Source organism: Panthera pardus, unplaced genomic scaffold, assembly GCF_024362965.1.
Source record: "Panthera pardus isolate Hobbes unplaced genomic scaffold, ASM2436296v1 HiC_scaffold_11, whole genome shotgun sequence".
NCBI lineage: Eukaryota > Metazoa > Chordata > Mammalia > Carnivora > Felidae > Panthera > Panthera pardus.
The window spans coordinates 45,712,836-45,718,835 of NW_026526666.1; the positions used below are offsets into that span (position 1 = coordinate 45,712,836).

At 36.2% G+C, this 6,000-nt stretch overlaps 1 long non-coding RNA gene across 1 annotated transcript in view; it reads left to right on the forward strand.

Moving 5' to 3' along the window:
* LOC109266678 (uncharacterized) overlaps positions 1–5,475 on the forward strand; it is a 217,349-nt gene extending 211,874 nt beyond the window's left edge. Inside the window, exons 5-6 of the long non-coding RNA XR_008419136.1 lie at positions 4,669–4,817; positions 5,398–5,475. This is a non-coding gene — a long non-coding RNA (uncharacterized LOC109266678). The remainder of the gene's footprint in view (positions 1–4,668; positions 4,818–5,397) is intronic.
* Positions 5,476–6,000: the final 525 nt, after the last annotated feature.

The window sequence follows — 6,000 nt, forward strand, 5'->3', positions numbered from 1 at the left end:
TGTTTCTTCTCCCTGTCTTCTTAGGATGAGGTTATCTCAGCAGAGCATTTCAGATTCTAAACTCAAAAATGACTTTTGTGTGAGAGGTGTAACATATTTGTCATTCAAGCTTTTACCACTTTGCTGAGTGCCAAGTTTTTGTCTGTTTGTTTTCCTCTTTTTCTTCTTTTATTAAAGTCGAGAGTGTTGAACATGGTTGGGAATAAACCATGGAACCCAACTGAAGAATGCTAATTCATTATTAAACTGAGTACCTCAAACTACAATCACTGTCAACAACAAACAGACCAAAAACAACAGTATAGGCTTTGCTGAACTGTATCTATGATGAACAAATATACTGTATGTAAGAATAATAAATATAAATATATGAACTGGTTAGTTTATTTGCATACAGTGTAGACCTAGAATACACTAAAGGGACTCTCATAAATTTACCTTTCATAATACTCTCATAAATTTACCTACTTAATTAACTGATAGACAGATAACATGGTGGAAGGTTGAGAATCTGTTCCTTACAGCTATCGTATCTTCTCTTAGAGCCAAAGTTAACGACTAGTATCATGGTTGGACCCATTTCTCTGGGATATTGGCGCCAATGTGTTTTCATTCTGAACTTCTGATATACCTGGTCTGGGAGTCAAGATGTTGTCTGCTTAGGAGGTCATTGGAAGATGTCCTCCTTCCTTCCACTCAGTTCTGGCTGTTGCCCATGAGCATTCAACTATCTCTACACTGATTTTCATGGAGACAATTATTGGACAGAGCTATCCTAGCTTTCCAAAATCTAAAGTCACTCCTGTCTGCCAAGATTTCTAGACTGGTGAAACTTTCAGAACCTTAAAACATCAAAGAAGCCTCTTAAGACAGAAATGGATGCTTGAAAGCGGACGGGAGTGGGGTGGGAGAAGTAGTAATGTGGAGCCATGTAAGACACAGAGTGGAGCGTAACCAATATTAGTCACTGGTTACCAATATAAGTCTCAATTCCTATCCTGAAAACAAGCAAAGCAATAAAAAAATAGCTTTAACACATACATGAAGAACACTTCAGAGAAAAAGGATTTTTAGAAAATATAGTTAAAATTTGGAAGACTCCCAATCCCCATTTTGACTTTCCCATTTTACAGATCAAGTAACAGAGTCCCACTTCAAGGTTCTGTGTAAAGCTGCCAACCTGGTTTACTAGTGGGGAATTAACTAGTTCTAAGTTCTTTTTATTATGTATAGTCTTATCAAATTAGAGAAAGGGAAAGAAATGCACAAGAGATTAACAGAATAATCACCATGACCTGACTATCCAAAATGTCCTTCATTAGGCTTTGTTTTTCTTTTTTTTTTAATTTTTTAAACATTTATTTATTTTGGGGAGACAGAGAACAAGTGGGGGAAGGGCAGAGAGAGACGGAGACACAGAATCCAAAGCAGGCTCCAGGCTGTGGGCTGTCAGCACAGAGCCTGACATGGGGCTAGAACCCACAAACCGTGAGATCATGACCTGACATTAGATGCTTAACTGACTGAGCCACCCAGGTGCCCCTGCTTTGTTTTTCTTAAATGTGTCAATTCTTCCTCTCAACCATGGTCAGCTCCTAGTAACCCAGTTCACAGCAATTCTCCTTGAAACAATTTATTAAACCGCTCAGGTAAGGCATTGGACTGTTTCTCTTTAAGCAAAGTTTATTGATATTACTTGTACCTGAGTCCTCTATTTCTCTAGCTGCTTTGAAGCCAAAGACATAAAGATACATCAATTCTCGATTACATTTTTAAGGACTCCCATTCAAATTTCTAGTTTATTCTTTGGTTCTCTTACCCCTTCTAGTGGAGGACCACCCTTATACATAGTCTTGTTAGGAAGAATAGTTTGATTCTATTTTGTGGGAAAATTACTTGCCTGTGCCTGTCTCATTTTTTATTACTTGATGTTTATTTCCATTAAAGAGAAGTACAGCTTTGCTATAATCACACCTCTTGAACACTACTTCAGTTTAAGTGTGTTAGGCTTGGTTTTTAAAATTATCTTTTAACATTTGGGAAATTTTTTAAAAATATGTTCTCACATGCTTGTTTAAAAAATCATGATATTGCCTTAATTTTTAATTTTCTTCAATGTTATTAATTTTGGGGGAAGACTGATAATATTGCATCACTTTTGTATTCTGCTCTGCATTTATAAAGTTCCTTCATATATTAGCTGATTTGAGTCTTATAATGGCCTGGTAAGGTAAACAGGTCAGTCACCATCATCCATATTACAGAAGGAGAAATGAAATTTAAGAGTTAGCTGGACTTTCCAAAAGTCACATACTTATTGAAAAAGAGCAGTCAAACTTAGATCTTTTGACTTTATGCCTTATTCTTTGTAAACACATTGTTCTAATAAACAAAGGAAATGGCCAAAGTGTCTTTAAAGAAATCATCCAGTGGTTTAATTTTTAACCTTGTAGTTACCATCTTAGGAAAAGTGGCATTGTTTCGGGTTATCTAAGATATATCTATGTTGAAGCTTGCCCTTTGCTACTGTGTGTGTGTGTGTGTGTGTGTGTGTGTGTGTGTGTGTGTTTCTCTCAAAAAGGAGAGGAGAAACTCATAAAATGTGGTTAATTCTCACTGTGGTTGAAAGGCAAAGGTTATAAAGAACAATAGAGTGTAAAATCATTTTACATTGAGAATAAGGGATGAACTCAATTTTTGAAGAAATACCCACTTCAGCAACACATTGGAAAGATAGTAGGGGGAACCAATTTCCTGCTGTCATAAATAAATTGCTGCTTTGAATAGCTTGTTTGGTGCCTAGAAAGGAGAATGGAAGCATTTAGTTAGTTTTGTGATGTGTGACATTGAGTAGTTGATGAAAGCGGTTTTCACGGTGATCATGAAAGGGTGAGATTGTTCCCTCAATGGAGTGCTCTATCCTTGGGCAAGTGGAGGCGTCATTTTCTTGTAACTAGTGATGAACAATGGGACTTAAAATGAGACTGTACTTAGAGAAATAGTGAACACTGGCAGGAAGGGCAATTGAAATAACTTTGGAAAATAGAATCAGCCTCAGACTCTTTAACAACAGTCGATTAGATGGTTTCTGTGCTGTATTTATTAATGATTTGGAAGATGAAGTAGATATGAAGTTGGTAAAGTTTACCCATTATAATAAGTTTCTCTGAGAATAAGTAGTTCAGATGATGGTGAGAAACTCCAGAGGGAGTATTAGTATGCTTTCAGAAAATATCAGACAAGCCTAAAATAGCGTATGTCGTTAAAAATAGCCTCAGCTCTGTATGTACACATTTTTAACCTTGTGACAGTTCAACCAATCCCTGTGGGGGCTAGAGACAAATAGGTGTTTAAAGTGTGACAATAATGGGAAATAAAAGTACTTTGTTAGAAATTCATAATCTATGTGACAGCTGCCATGATCCCATGATCTAACTTCTCAAAAGGAATGCCCTTCTTTGCTCGTGATTATTCCCATTGAAAGAGCCAGAGAGAGTAGGTGTTTCAAGAGGAACATATAATGGTAAAGATGGTTGCAAGCCAAATATAAACCACTTGTAAATATCATATTTAGTGATAGCAAGCATCCTTGATTGAGATATTATGTTCAAAACAATGGGAGGAATCATTTTTTTTTCCTATTGTCCTCAATGTTCGACCAAAGAATACCTAATTCAAACTAAAATTAAATTATTAGATTAAAAAAATTATGGACTGTCTACCATGAAATAAAACTTTGAAAAGAATTTAGCACCACAATTATAAACTATGTTTATTGTTTTTAAGCATACTTAATCAGGTGATTGCCAAAAATATCAGTCAAATATGGGTTTCAGAAAGGTCTCTCATACACACAGAATTATAGTTAGTGCATTGACCCATTATATTTTCATATGCCTGTCTTAGTCATTAGACCAAATTCTCTGGATAAGTCACTGTTTAACCGTGTACAGAGGCTTAGATATGGATAAATTCTACAAGCAGTATTGGTGATATAGTGTGTGTCAGACACTGTTTGGTTCTGGAAATACAATACCAGGTCTTGCCCTTTGAGAAATCTTCAGTTCATAAGATGCTTATTCATATTTCGATGTAATACAACAAGGGTTCCAAGAGACATAGATGTTTTAGGATGCTATGGAAACCCAGACAGAATACCACTTAACTCATTCTGAAGTAAGGGAAGAGTTTTAGAGGAGTAAGTTAAAATTTGAAATATGAGTAGGATATTTCACATTAGGAGTGGATAAATATATTCTATGTGAACTCTAAAAGGTAAAGAATGATGCAGAGAGTGCTATATAATTCCAAATGGAATTTATATTCCGTTTATGTATTATATTTGTTATGATAGTATAAAATGTACATCTGTGTGTACATGCATGCGTATTCGTAGATTTGTAGAGGTGTGTGTGTGTGTGCATGTATGTGTGTGGTGTGAATTAGGGTGGGAATAGAGGCTCTTAAGATACAGTTTTATCATTTATGGAGGGCAAAAAACTTAAAATAGTTTGGACCCTCCATGATAAATGTTCTTTCCTCTAAACACACTGCAAATTTGAATCCGGGGAGCCTTAATAGGCTTGTTCTATCTGATCCTGACTGCTGTGAAATAGTCTCAGACCTGACACGTGGAAAATATCAAAAAGTCTCTTTGGCTCATTTCAGGATGAAGGTCACATCCATATTAATTGCCCTTATAGTGAAGCCTTCCTGGAGGCCACCTGTCAGCACATCTGGAGCTCATGTTGCTGCTGCTTCCAACACGGCACCATTTCCATCTCTACTCTGACTTCAAAGACCCATCAAGGTTGATGGTAAGGATCTGGGAAGGGACACAGCAGAGATTTACTGGCCCAGGCTCAGGTCTCTCCTAGCATACTAAAATTCCCTTTTCTCAGTTGCAGGACCTAGCAAAAGAAAGGTCATTTAAATTTGATATTTTCCAAAATGCCCTTTGGACAGATACTGGAAAAAAAATGTTATTTGATTTCCCAGGTTTCACTCAGGTTTTAGATTAAACATGAATCAAAATGATCTGTTTTACATATCAATGAAATAAACATCATTACTTCAGGGACCCCACTGTATGTTTAGGTTCAGTTTGAATGTTGTGACCTTAGTCTTTCATTGAATCACATGGGAATAAAGAAATCATACATATAAGGGTGTTATTGGGTATTATATATCCCTATCCAGAACCCAGAGTCAGACCCAGCAAGATAAAGTATCTATTGAATTCTATGAGAGAAATGAGTATCTCAGGATGGGTTCACATCTCCCTAACTTGAGTTTGTGTGGATCAGAGGAGTTTTCACTGGAGTTCTTCTGGAGGTTTAATTCCTTTCTTAAATGGCTAACATTGTATTCTTAATTCTCCTTAATCACTCATTTCAGATATTTAATGCATGTGATGTGGGGAAGAAGAAATAGTCCTTGGTGAAATAAGTGTGGGAAACAGGATATTCAAGTAAGGAAGTGTTTTTGTGCCAATATTTCTCATAGTTTTTGGTATCTTAATACCCAATGTAAACCTCAAAGAAAGGATATGATTTGGAAAAATATTTCCTGATTTTATTTTGCTAATTTATCTGTGTTTTTTTTTTCCAAATTATATCATAGAACATGCTTTAGGAAATGCTAACTTAGCCTCTGATATTCAAATAGATTTTTTTCATGTGGCTCTCTGTATCTATTAGCATCCTGTTAGATACAGCATCACCAAATCTATCACTGCCCAAGACCAGTACTGACTGTTCAATGTCCAATACTGTCTTGGCCCAAATTTTGCCTTTTTTCCAACCTTGCCTAACCTTGGACCAACAGTCTGTAGTTTAAGTGGCCCACTGATGGAGGTCTTCTGGTTATATTATGTTGGGTGAGGAGACAGACAATACATGAATAGGAAAGAATGGTATGCTGAATGGTGATCAGTGCCATGAAGAAAAAAATAAAGAAAGGTAAGCTGTAAAAAAGAGTAAGAGACAAGTTACTATTTCA